This window comes from Molothrus aeneus, chromosome 3, assembly GCF_037042795.1.
Source record: "Molothrus aeneus isolate 106 chromosome 3, BPBGC_Maene_1.0, whole genome shotgun sequence".
Taxonomy (NCBI): domain Eukaryota; kingdom Metazoa; phylum Chordata; class Aves; order Passeriformes; family Icteridae; genus Molothrus; species Molothrus aeneus.
Window position 1 is genome coordinate 44,070,238 of NC_089648.1, and position 14,826 is coordinate 44,085,063.

The following is a 14,826-nucleotide window of genomic DNA, read 5'->3' on the forward strand; positions in this document are numbered from 1 at the left end:
GATCAATAAATATTCCTCTTAAGTTTTGTCTTTAATAGGCTCGTGCCTTAGTGAAGCATGTGTTAGATTAATGATTAAATATTGAGTCTCCTGAGCATGAGACTCCACATCATTAATCTCTTCAATTATTTACAAGAACTTCTTATGAGGATGGGTATGAGCACAGGCTGACTGTGAGTGCACTTGCAGGACTCCTCTGCATCCCAGAGACTTATTTGACTGATCTGCAGCACAAAGGGGACAAAGGGGCAGAAAAAGGAGAGGACTTCAGGCTGATTTACAAAGATGTGGAACTGAGTCATTGCCACCCACTTTACAGGTGCTTTGGGAGGCATGGGAGGTGGGTGGGGAAATCTGTTGATGCACAACTTCGTGACTACAAACTTTAGTCATCCAGACCAAACTGCCTGAATCCAAGCTAAGAACCTTGTTTCTGTAAATTAGTCACTATCATATTAAAAAAATATTATTGAAGATTATTTTTATTTCGGCTTTGTTTTCAGAAATTTCAATTAAACACTATTCCAAAACATAAGCAATTTGGAAATACCTCTATTTTTAGTGCAATTTTAAAGCCACTATCCACCTATTCATTCTATAATACTACTTTTCTGCTTGGGGTTCTTCTTTCCTGTATATATTTGAAACAGGTTCTGGAACTGATCTTTCCAAGAATGTATCACACCAAAGAATAATGATTTTTTTGCCTGACAAATACACAGAGATACTTTTCCTCTTTCATTGCTTCCAATCTCAAAGGCTGAAGCTCACAGCAGAAGTTCTGTCTGTGTTTCTAATGCTTAGACATTTTGTTCTTACACAGTTCATGTCAGCCCTCAGGATTTGTTAGTTCTTTCTGTACGCAGCGATGCTCTTCTGAACTTTTAATACTGGTGCACTGCAATTTTGCAGCACCATTTTAAGCACTTTGGTTCTTACAAGAAGAAATTGCTGTATGCCCTTCTTTTCACCTGTCTGGGATGGACCAGAGGAGGTGAAGGGGATTTAGTTCACTGATTTTGTTCACTGTTGAGTTTACTATATCTCAAATTTACCTACTCTATTATGTTTAAGTCTGTAATTGCTGATGCCTTTCTGCCTCTTTTGACACTGTTGTGTTTGTCATAAAGCAGAATTTTACACTTTGTTGGCAGGAGCGAGTTGTTGATCCAGAAGGTTTCATTGGTGCGATGGGATTGCATTCACAGTTTCAGCTTTTAGCTGAGAATTATAAACATTCACACTAGCAAGAGGATAGTATGTATGAGAACTCACATGTTTTTTCTCCTTGCAAATTGTGCCACAGGAAAGAGCAGCTGACTTCTGCCACAGGCCAAATGCAGCCTGTACAAACAGTTCAGTGGTCTAGTAGCTGGTTCCTTCCCACCTCTTTCCTCAGTGGCCCATGGCAGCACGACTTGATGCACCAGCCCCCCCCTGATCACACTGCAAATGAACCATTTAGAGATGAACTTCCAGCTCATTAGACAACTGCACATCATGAATGGCTGTGAGGAGTGCCTTTTGGCTCTGGGACAAGCACACATCTGGTCAAAAATTGAAAATTTACAGTGCTGTGTTCTTCTTGAATGCTCCTATGAGAGGATATGAGGCATAACTTGGCCAAAAGTTTCAGCACCTCTATGCTGCTACGTAAGAAATTTAAAGAAAGGTGACTAAAAGGGAAAAATAGAGATGTCATCAGTCTTACTCTTTCAAGTTTTTTAAATTAAAAAGGGAAACATACATCCTATGTGGAATTATAACAGTCTGGCTTTTCTGTTCTATGGATTGCTCTTAGGAAAAGTAAGATTTACAGCAAATCTTTTCTAATAATGTTTCTTTAACAGCTGGATTTGTAATGGAAGAACTGCAATGGCAGCAGGCTAACAAACAAGGCAAATATTGATTGCAAATGTCAAAAGGCAGAAGAATAGAGCAGGGGTAGGTCTCAAGTTCTGTTGGGGATGCTATGACAAGTCTGAAGCCCTTGTGGTCAGATCAATGCCATTCAAATGCAAATGCAGTGCTATGGAATTGCAATACTCCTCATCCTATCACAACAGACCCTGCTGAAAATCCTGTCCCCATTTTCCATAGCTCCTTTTAAGTACTGAAAACCCTCAATATGGCTTCCCTGGAGCCTCTTCTCCTCCCAGCTGAACAACCCTAACTCTTTCAGACTTCAATGACTGGAGAGGTGCTCTGTCCAGCTGCTAATTTTTGTGCCTCTCCTCTGGGCCTGCTCCAACAGGTCCCTGCCTTCCTTCTGCTGTGGACCCACAGCTGGACACAGTTCTCCAGGCAGGGAGTATCTATGCAAACAGCAAAGGCTGCCAGAGGCATGACCATGATATGCAGGTTAGGGCTTTCAAACAGAGTGAGGGAGCAGCTCTTTCTAGCAGAGACAGACTTTTTAAGTTTGATTCTCTCTGTGCACTTGGGAAGCCATTACTCAGGACTTGGAGGGATGCCAGATTCACAGCAGTTGCACCACACAGACAGACAATGCAGACAGCACAGTTGCATTTGTGGTTTATTGTCCCTGCAGTCCTGGAGCTCTAGATCCAGATTCCCTGAGAGTGAAATATTGCACAACAAAGAAAAACTATGTTTTTAACAAAAAAAAATCATATGTAATCATCATTAGGACGTTTATGGGTCCTAATCAGCAGAGAGATATTCTCATCTCTGCTGACACAAACGGAACAATTTTCACTGGTGCAAATGAAATCAGAATCCAGTAGAACATTTTTGTGAGAGATCTTGAGAGTTCATTACTTTGGGATATGAATTATTTTTCCCTTTTATGGACCAAATTGCCAAGCCCTCTTCATGCAAGTAATTCACCTGCCTATACTGAGTGCACAGGAATTGCCTGTGGCCTTATGGGCTGTTAATGTTTGTATAGGTGCCTACATGGCCAGCAATTCTCTTCCAAAATGTACTGCCAGGGAGACAGCTCAGTCATTTTTTAGCAATATAGGTTAATTACCAAACATAACCAGTCAAAAGATGTTTCATCCTCTTTGATTACTTAATATCTTTGTTCTTTAACTTTCATTCTGTCTTGTTATTCCACCTTCTGGGTAGGGAAATGGAGGAACTCATGCACAGAAGCACAGATGGCACTTATCAAGATTGGTGCAATCTGCAAAATCTGCAGTTAAAAGCCAGTTCTTGTTATTCCTTGCAGCCACTATTAGAGATGCCTGCTGGTACACCACTTAGTTTTCTCTTGGGAAAGGTGCATCTGCATTCCCTCCCACAGGATTTAATAATGAAGATTTGAGGCCCTGAGAACTTCACATGCCTTATAGATGAGTACTGCTAGCAAAAGCACTCAGTCTGTTGTGATACTAAGGTAGTTTATTTACTGTAAAATGGCAAAAGTGCTGCCACAAATCAAAACTGCTGGAAGACCCAACAGTAATCATGTAGTTTTCTCCTTTGTATCTTTCTGTGAGCCTACTTCTGGGGCACTTGATACTTGAACATTATATTTTGCGGAGTGTAGATAGTTGCCAACAATTCTCAAACAAAACTACTGTAAACAGAGACTAGTTTTGTGCTGGCCTTTTTTAGAATGCATCATATTTTGATAGCAGCTATTACTGTTCTGCACGAGGGATGCAATAAATTGACTCCTCATAGATCTGTGAAATAATTCCCCACTGGATTCCACTCATTTGTTGTTGGACAAGCTTCTATCTGGCTTTGGTTCAATGAAGCAATATCAGTTTAGAGTTGCTATATCTCCTACCTGCTTAAGGCCTTTAAAAATTTAAGTTTTTGTAGGGAAGTGATTAAATTAGAGCTAAGAAATAGCCACCAGGTTGAAAGAGGGCTAATCAGGTACTACTATCCTGATGGCACCACTATAGGTCAGAAAGATTCTTTATCACTGAAGTAGGAAAGGGTTAAGTTTGACAATTATTTTCTGTCATAGGGCAAGATAACAGTGGTGATGTGAGAAGAAACTGAAACTGATTTGATATTAGGGAATTCACAATCATTTTTCAAAATTTAGCAACAGACCTCAGAAAATTTTCAGTCATTCTCCATAAGCATTTTAGTTTCAACCAAAAATGCATTTTGGACATAATTGTATGTTTCCCCCCATTTGGGGTATTTTGTCTCTCATCAAAGAATGGTTTCACAGTCTGAAAGTTAGATTTCTTTTAATTAAACTAAACTAGAAGTGTCCCAATAATGAGGTTCAGCCAGTAGAGACAGATTAAAACTAATCACAAGTAATTCCCTTAACTCAGAAATGTGTGAAGAATAGACAACAGGATCTTAGAGATTTGACACTGACTCCTTTCTGCCTTTAGATCTTCTCTTAGTGGGCTGTGAGACTTGTTGGTGTTAATATGATTTGTCATTTTAGTGCTTACTAAGCTTCATTTGGTTTCTCCTTTCTTTCAAATCTGCCAATACATAAAAACTTTCAGACAAGTTACACATTATTTTTTCCAGTCTTCCGCTTTCCAGACAGATGCCAGCTCTATCCATTTTTCTCACTGGAAGCAAGGACCTATGAAAAGAACAGACTTAAAAACACACGGAGTTGGGTGGTGATTTTAAAGTTAAATCAACTCATTCCACCTGTCTGTCTCCCTGTCACTGAAAAATGTCTAATTGAACACAGGCACTTAGTTGAGCAGCAATGACCTCCAAACCTCTTCAGCACTGGCTGTGCATGGTGAGGTGTACAAAATCCAGGCACTGCCACCCACCCCATTAGTGACATTCACCACAGCTGCTGCATGACAGTGCTTACTCCTCTGCGGAGCTCTTGCTTCAGAATTATTATTTCCTAGTTTTCACAGCTGGTCACCTCCTTGGAACATTAAAATCTGGTGGGAATATTTTACCCTTTCTTTGACTTATAGAAATCCCTTAGAACTGGGAAGCAAATATCAGGGGTGGATTTTGGTATGAAAATGCTGAACTTATATCCAGCTGTCATTTGAGTGCTTAATAAAGGTGTTAGTAGAATAGCTGTCAAAAAAGCAGCCAATTAGTTAACAATGGAATAATAAGCATAAAAACCTTTCTCCAAAAGGCTAAATGCTGTTTTGAATAACTATTGACAAAAAGAAACTTTACTAATTTTGTTGAGTTTTGTTCTTCCTCTCAGGTAAGTGGTCTCCATATTTGTCAATGAGTGATGTAGGATTGCCAGCAAAGGTATTAGCAAAAGTAATTTTAACATGAATTTATAAAAGTGAGACTTGACAAAACTCCATGGCAAGGTCCTGTAATTTACTGCATGGGTGAAACACACAAAGGACAATATGGTACCAACTGATTCAGAGTGAATTACACAGACTGAAGATGCAAAAGGGTAAGGCCCACCCTCCTGTTGAGTCATGAGGCAGAGAGCAGACCCCCTTACTTTCTAAACTCCTGATAGAGTTTAAGTCAAGCTAGGTCTAATCTTAGTCTCAGACTTGGAAAACGGTTTATATCTAGTGGAAGAAATGTATGAATTTCATTAGTGTTGATTTAGCATGTTATCAGCAACCTATCAAGGATCTGTTGTGAATAATGGGTCTCTGTCTTGGGGAAAGAAGGATCTCAGCCTCAGATAAGGAATCTCAAAACTGAAGAATTGTCCCAGCAGTGAGGGAGACAACAGCCATGCATCCACACTACTGTTCAGAGAGATCAAAGAAGGCTCAATTATTGACAGCTGTTCATATTTTTGGGATAAAGTGCTTGGCTAGTAAAGAGCATGGGAAGGGTATACATTAGACTCTGTTTACTGACATTTTTTGTTTGTGAGTCTTAGAAAAAGAATCTGCTATTCATGTACTGTTCACACAGTGTTCCAAGCTCATACATGCTGCTGCTCACTGGGTTAATTTGTGGGATTTCTGGAGGAGTTGTCGGCCTGACTATGCCTCAGGCCTTCGCTTCCTTTGGAGTCTGTACCAAACTATGGCTATTTTGATTAAGGGGATTGAGCACATCCACTACACTAACTTAGCTGTTTGAATCATATTAGTTCACATATTCTCTCAGAATCTGTCCTAATATTTTTAGCAATAAATGTAAAATTGAGTCAACTATTCCCCCCCCCCACTCTTAAGCTCCTCCAAACATGATGGATTTGAATATTCAAATCAGCCCAGCAGTTCTCAATAGTGCCTCCTTTTTTCTTGAATGAGGAAAAAAACCCATGTACAGAAACTTGGCTGGCAGGTAATGCTGAAGCTGATCTAAAAGTTCTACTAATAAGGCTCAAGAGAGGGAGAGGCAGGGAACCAGGAGGTTTGGATTAAAGCATGCATATGATACACAGACACCTCTGTGTATGTGGGAGAAGAGTCTCAGCTGCTCAGCCCACACCGTGGAGCTCAGCACTCAGCAACTCCTTATACAATGTTTAAAACTAGATTTTCAAGGAATTGGCAGTGGCACTGAGTGAAGGTGTCACTTTCCTAATAAAGAAACACAAACTTGCGTTTGGTGAGCTGGGGTTCATTTCACCAAGTTTTTAGGGTAGGCAAAGGGGAAGAAAACTAGCTGTAATTTTTCAAATTTGAAGTTAATAAGGTTTCAAATGTTTGATTTGAAATGAAGATTGTACCTTTGAGAATTAATTTAATTATTTTTAAGGTCAAAACAAACCCAAAAGGCTTGGGTTTTTTTACAGGTAGCTGAAAAATGTTAAATTTCTCATTGATTAAAAACATATTTAGGTTCAAAATGCTCTTTGATATCCAGCACTGTGCTCTTTGGAAAGCCTGATAAGAGAAAGGCAACTTGTCTTTGACTGCCTATTTCAGAATATTCTTCTGTCTTTACTCATAGAGTGTAGAGTAACCTTTTTATAAACTAAAAACAACAACAACAAAAACCCAAACAAAAAAAACAAACAAAAAAACCAACCAAAAAAAAAAAAAACCCAAACCCCCCCCCCCCCAAAAATCCACCAAAAACTTGCAAAGAAAGCCTGGAATGCAGAGTGACTTTATGCAGAATGCTCCTGTCCAGCGGGACTTGTGCAGATTGAGAGATAAGGATATAGCAGTGATGGATACTGAATGTGGGTCTGTATTCCAAAAGGAGAGTGAATTTTCTGGTAAATCCTACTCTACTTGGACTTGAAACCATTTCCTTCCCTGTACATCGTGGAGCTAGGAAGTCTTGCCTGGGTCTCTGCTGATTCCTGACAGAGGCATAGGTTATTTAAAACCTGTGTGTTTGGAACAGTCTTGTGCCAGACTGTGATCTCTGAAATAACCACCAGTACGTTTCTATGTTGGTCTGCATTATGTTCACATTATATAATACCCAAGGTTTACTTGTGTTAAGGAAACCAGAAGCAGTTAATTAAGTTGCCTGTTTTGTTTATATAACACAAATACTGAATGAATGCCAGAATTTCAAGGTATGATCATAACTGACATTTTTGGATGTAGCATTTGTATTTCTGTATTTTTAAAACTTTGTATGTTGGAGAAACTCTCTTTTATTTAAACTTGTGATCTTATTTATAGATAATCTGTCATTAACAAGCCTCTGCTCAGAAAATTAATTCTAGCTAGACCAGAGATGGCAATCTGGAAACCCTTACAGTGTTTGGGTTAATTAATGCATCACTTAATTTGTTCACATGTTAATAAGCTCTTGAGGATCAATAAATTCTCATTCAGTATAAATAAATTGGATTGGGGAAGCAGTTAATGCTGTAAAAACCATGGTGCCCATTTGGGCTGGTTTGTGTACATATTTCACTAGTTAATCACCAGTCAATTTGAAATGAAATGTGCTGCAGTGTCTGAATTAGTTTATTTTCTTTCCACTGGCTGAGAAACAGAATGGTCTGGTGTGAAAGACTTGGGACACTGCCTGGCAAAAAACTCAGTCTGACTTAACCACATAACCTTTTGGTTTGAGCTTAAAATGCATACTACTGATCAGGTAATTTTCACCTTTCAATCCTCACATCATGTAAATGTCTTTCATTTAAGCTTCTGAAATTTATTCCAATGGTTTGGGTTGAGAATATTTAATCCTCATCATGGATGCCCTGTGCACATTTTCTTTCTCGTCTAGATTTTTAAGACTCTTAAAAAAGACTCATGCACGTTGGTAATGAAGATTGGTGGAACACAGAAGACATTTTCATAAGGTGTTACAAATTCTTGAGGACAAATGTCCCCTGTGAATTTTATTTTTCTCTTAAAAAGTATTCACTTATTATTTGAGTGTGCTTGAAAGCTGCTGTTATGATAATTTTTTAGAGCAAGGGATCTTTGTCCCGTGTTTGTGACACCTCTCACATAAACAGAATCCCCACCTATAAGAAATGTCTAAGAAATCTTATCACAGGATAAATATAACATAAGATTGTTTATATTGCAATTATCCTAGAAATAGGAAGGAAAATGAATCCTAAAATTAAAAAAAGAATGACAAAAACCTAGATTCAATCATCCCACTTGCCCAGAATTTTCTAAATGTTTTAAAATGTGGATTATGAAATTAATGTTATGGAGATAATTAAAAGGTACTGAAAATCATATCAAGTCACACACCTGAGTCAGCTGATGCTTATCTGTCTTTGTAAATCTTAACAGTATCCAGTGAGCACTTATCTTCCTCTTTATAACTTTATTTGCATTCCTTTCTTTCTATGTACTTCACACAGCTCACTCATTCTACAGTCTTTTTGCTCTAAAAATGCTGCTGCTTCTATGGCATTTCTCTTCAAAAGCCTATGTACAATGACATTGACACCAAATCACCAGTGTACCTATAATTAGTATTTTTTTTATCTTGTACTATTTGACTGCTAACATCTCTGGTGGTAGGATTGGTAGATTTTAGGTGGATGCATTGCACAGTGATCTTTGATTCATTAAGTCTTGGAAACAGATCTAAGATCAGATGCCACAGTGAGTACCTTGGCTTCTGCAGTTCTTTGTACTTGCAAATAGCATGAAAATCAATCACCCTTCAGGACATTAAGAGGTGCTAATGATATTGACAGCTTATGAAGCTGATGTAAATGGCTGCAGCTAAACAGAAGAGATTACAGAGATCCATGCAACTACGCTCTTTTGCTAGTGAAGAATCTGAGGCACTGGGTTTTTTCCCCCTGCATTGCATTAGCATGTGTTCCCTCTCTTACAGGGGTGTCTTTGCTCTTCACAATGTAATTGTTCTTTTTCAAGATTTGCACTCTTGAAAATTCAAGCAGATGAACCTCAAGCTCATAACTGGAGGTCACAGCTAAACTGGTGTCACAGACTGAACATTTTGCCCTTATGTTTAAATAAAAGTGCCTTCAGTCAATTTTATACCATAACACTTAATTATTAACTTTGTGCCAGTCTAATTGTTATCTTAAAACATTAAACATAGCTGCAAATCATGGCATTAGTATAAAAACCCCAATATGCTGCTAAATGATTATTTTATTCACTGTAGCATGACAAGGACAGAGGAATTGTCCTCCACTGATTTCACCGCCAGGCAGACAGGATCATTTTTTCACCTTCTATTCACCTTTGCTGCTTGCCACCCCCACAATTTCCACATCTATGCTTGTTTCCCCGTTTTGGAACTGGAAGGTGATCAGGGATGTCAGTGGGAGCTGTGCAGTCCCCCTCTAGGGTGCAGGATCTGTTGCAGCTGCTGCAAAGGCTGAGAAGGGTCCCTCGTTGTGAGGGAGCAGAGGTGCAGGTAGGGGTGTCAGACACCTGCAAGGTCTCTGGGGGTGCGTGGGCATGTAGCCCTTAGCCAAGCCTGCTGAGCTGCTGGCGGGGAAAATCATCAGGTGTGATGTGCTACACAGCTGGCAGGTGCCATGATTCCTGTTTGTGGTCACACATTTTGGAAACTGGAGAGTGCAACAAAGCCGAATATTAAGGGAATCTAGGAGGGAATTTCTGAGCTTTGATTTTGAGTCAGTCTTTTTTTGTGTTTTGGTTTTTTTTAATGCCACAGTGTCTGATTTAAGCTCAAGCCAATAGGACAAATCCTGGCTGTCACAGTTTGAATGATGGGTGATTGTGACCTTTGCTGGAAGAGGAGACCTTGAGGTTTTCCTTTGCCATAAGTGGGTTTGTATTTAAGGCTTCCCTGTTGAAAGGGTTTTTTTTTAATAAAGATTATTGTTAAGGAAGAATGCAACTGCATTCTGCCTGCTGTTTTACTAACCAATTTCTATGGGAATCTTTCCTTGCTAATCTCTCTTGCAAATTACAGAGAGAGGAAGAAGAAAGCTTATATTGATCTCAAGTGTTGGTCAATGAGTTTGTGTAAGGAGTCACGTCATGTAGCGGATAAACTAACACTGATCTTTGTAATCAATTGCTCCTTGATTGCTCCCAGGAGAGATATGTTTTGATATGAAAAAGGGACTTGTCTTCAATTCAATTATGGTATGCAAACAAAGTTCAGGATTTATCTGAAGGAGATTGTAAAGGTGATGGGAAAAGTTCATGGTTTATGTTCACTTCAGAGAAAGCTGATTTTATTTGAAATTACCTACTGCCTATCAAGGCAAACACTTTCCAATCTACTGTAATGTAAAGAGCACTGTGCTTTTTCATGCCAGCACACTGCCTATCAATAAAAAAAATAATTTTAACAATTAACTAAGTGATTCAACCTAACCATACTTGCTGTGCTTGGTGTGGATAACCAGAAGCTCAAAAATTATGACTTTAAGTACCTGGAGTGAAGGCATAAGCTGGGAAGTTTGGGGCTGGCTGAGTCACACTATTCAACTGCATTTCTTTGAACTGCTTGATTTGTAAATTATTTTAGTTTGAGATTTCTGTAATACCATATTTGAATTAGCTGGAAATAAGTTTCTGGTTCCAGCTGATCACTGTGTTGAAAATGGTTATTTAATGCAATCCTACTTTACAGATCCCAACAGGTTACCCAAGCCAACAGATGCAAAAAGGTGAATTTCAGTTAACATCTATTCAAGTTGGATAACTTCTTGTGCCTGCTTTTACATTCAAAGAAGAAAAGGAATTCTTACATATAAGGCTAAGAATTTATATAACTGGAACCTAAACATTCTAATGAGATAACTTGTTAATGCAGATCTAAGCAGAACAAAATGAAAGAATGTTACTACACAGAAAAGGTCTCAACAATAAAAAGTAAGTAAGTGAATATAGATATGCATATTTTGTCATATTCAGCCCTTTCCCAGATGTTATGTTCCTCATGGCACTGTCCTTTGTGTTCTAAGGTTGATGGTGGGGTCTCTTTGAAAGAGTACAGTGGGAAATCAGCATCTTGAGTCCTTTGCCAAGAGGAAGATAGTGTTAAAGTAAGTGCTTTCCTCATCTTCATTCTAGGATCTGCTTGGTGTAATTTTTACATTTTTTTCTTACAGGTTTTTACATCCCATTATTTCTTCATTGGTCTGAAAGTCCAGGTCACTCAGTACTCTAGATGGTGAGTTTGGTAGGTGCTATTCTCATACAAAGAATGACTTTTACAGCTAAGCCAAGCAGCAGTGAAGCCACAGAACTTGGCAGGTGCAGAGTGGGACAAGCAGCAAACCTCAGGGATGACACCAGGCAAACCCTGGGCACAGCCTGAGGCATGAGCTGCATTATATGCCTTGGTGACATAGTGACATTTAGTGACAATAAGGACATGGCTTAGTATTTGACTTGACAGTGCTGGGTTAATGGTTGGACTTGACAATCTTGGAGGTCTTTTAACCTTTACAATTCTATGATTCTATGATTACTGAGCGGAAGGGCTGCTGTGCCTCCTGTGGGGGATGGATCAGCTAGAAAAAACAATAGCATCTACATTTATGAGGGCAGTCAATGACTGATCCTGGATGAATATCCCAGATTGGACTATATCTTAATGTTTTCAATGTGAAATAGAAGTTTTTTTCTTGAATAATTGCGGCTTTGATGGTGTCAATGTTTTGTATAAATAATTGTGTATTTTGTCCTCAAAGAATGTGACACACTGGCATCAACAGAATGATAAGTCTTCCCTTTGTAAGTTGTTGCAAATATAGGGAATTCCATAGGGACATCTTGTACAATATTTCTGCTCTAGTACACAAATTTAGCTATTAGCCATAAAATTTTCAAATTGGTAAATCCACTTATTATCAAGAAATAATTTACCGAATATTAAAAATTAAGTCAAAGTACTGTACAGATGAAGAAATTTAAGAGTTTAGGTGTCTGTGAGAATAATCCAGGTAATTTAAACACTTGGAATGGTAGAACATTCTATTTTAAACTCTGATTTTCAAAGGATTTGGTGGGATCAGAAAGAAATGCACTTGTCCTGATATACCCAAGATAACAGTGACAGGAAAGTAACCCCTGAATTATTTCACATGGTACTGTACCATAATTCCCACTGAAGCATTTAGGAGCAGCCCTTGGACTAGAGCAGCTGCCCTCTGGAGCAGGTCATCTGAACTGGAAGCTATGGAAAATTGGTGAAGGGTAGGCTGATATATTGCTTAGGTTTACTGATACTTTGCAAGCTCTAGCAATATTCTGTTTAGCTCCTTTGTTTTTCTTTTGTGCTGTACTTTTGTCCATTCCCCTTGAAGAAGCTGGCATGTGTCCTGTTCTCTCTATTGATAAATGTATGCATGGATCACAAAATTCCTTATCATTCTTGTTTAATGAAGTTTGGTCATTTTATAGATTCCTTACACATTGCATCACAGATGGCTGGTTTTCAAGGGATATCAGAAAGAGGCATTTTTGACATGGGCCAGATGTGCCAAGTAGCAGTGACATTGCAAATATAAAACATATGCTAGCAGGAATTTTTTTTCTTATTTGTGCACCTGGCAACTGTTAAATTCCAGACAATCCTTGGGGCAAATGGCAAGTGTCCCTTATTTCCTAAAAGACCTCAAATAAAAAAAGACATGTAAACACTGTTTTTTGGCATTGTTGCAAAGGTAAGTGTTCCTATTTTGGAACCAAACCCTGTTTGGTTTCTGTCACCCAAATAGCCTTCTTTATTTAAAAAACAATTAGAATTCCCTGCGTGAACATCTGGACATACAATTTCTATTACTGTATGCTTCTCTAAACAAACAAAGTATTGTTTGGTAAAGGATGCTGGTAATTGGGCTTCTTTTAAAATTTCTGATAGATAGAATGTCTTTTTTTTTTTTTCCTGCTGGAAGCTCTCATGTCCAATTTCTTCTTTGACCCTTTTCTTTTTCCTTAGTTTTTTGATGATGTGTCTTTTTTTTTTTTTTCCTTTTCTTCATGTTCCACATGATCCCTGAAGGAAAAGGAAGAGGGTGCTAGGGACATAGAATAATTCGGCATTCTAATAAAAAGCACGAGCAGGAACTGAGGTCAAATGCCACAGATTTGGAAAGGCAATAGAGAGTTTTCCCGAGGAATGAGACTTTTTAAATACAAGATAAGGATTTCTTTGTTTAGGAAAGAACTGCTCATGCAAGACTGCCTCTGTTGCTTACAGCATCACTTGTGGAGTTGTACAGTACCAGATGCTTAGAGCATAGATGTTCTTAACTACATGGGTTAATTGTTCCTATAGTGGTTGGGATTTCCAATAAAAAAAGACCAGGTGGTAATACTTCTCAAAACTTTCATCAGCATGAAAGAGGACTGAATGAGAAGAAAGAATAGTTTATCTGGGAAACACATGCTTGACCAGATACATCATGCAACTTTTTTTTTTTTTTTGACTGAAATCCGGGAAGAATTCCTTCTGTATGCAAGCCTGAATTCCTCCTTTACCCACTAGTGTGCGCCGTGTTTGATGGGAAACAGTCAAGCAACTTATCTGAAAGTATAAATCTAACAAGTATACATTCTTGTTCGACAAAAGATTTCCCTTTATGTACTGCACAGTCCAAACCTGTTAATTTTCTATCTTCACTTATAATAATACACCTTGTATTGCATTAAACTCTCTCCTATAAAGATATTATCTTGTAATTAGGTTTTTCTACAAAAATCTCACTATGGTTAACTAGATATGGGCCAGCTGTATCATATTTAAGCTTTCTAGGTATTTCAAGTAAATATGAATCTATCAACTTGAACAAAATATGTGAATATTTTATTTGTCTGCTTTCTTTTAAATTAGCTAACTTAGTTTAGAATTGACTGCACTAGGCAAAATATTAGTTAGTTCAAGGGCAAGATTAACTTAAGCAAAAATGCTACCACTGAATATATTTATGATCAGTGAAATAAGTCTTTGTCAAAAAAGCTGGTTCGGTTCAATTTAGAGGTTTACTACATGTGGAAATAAAAATTTCAAATAAAACCAAAAGATCTCTGGACTTCAGAAAATCTTCAGAGGACATGAAGAAAAGAGTGCATGATAGATGAGACAGAAAGTATGGCACTGTGAAAAGTAAGATCAAAGTTAAAATTCTTCCTCCCTCTCTTTTTGAACCTTGTTCCTAAGCCAGGAAAAATAAAATGTAATTTCCAAAATGCCAAAAATTGAACATAATAAAAGAGATTACTTGTAACCAATGTGAGATTTGAGTGCAGTGGTCAAGAATATAAAGAAAACAAAATATTTATGTTCTTTTCAGGGTTTTCTTCCTAGATTTATTAGTATTAGAACCTAATGCATTTTTATCCTGCTGCCAGGTTTTGACTGTACTGAAATAAGTAAAGCTACACTGATCTCAGTACTGGAAGATTCTGAGCAGTGCTCTCTTTGACTTGGAAAGTGAAAGGTACAGCCATATTTTTCATAAAGTGTATGCTCCTTTCTGAGCATTTTTTACAATGTAAGATAAATTAACTTTCAAATTATGAGTTTCTCACCAAAATGTGTACACTATTGGTT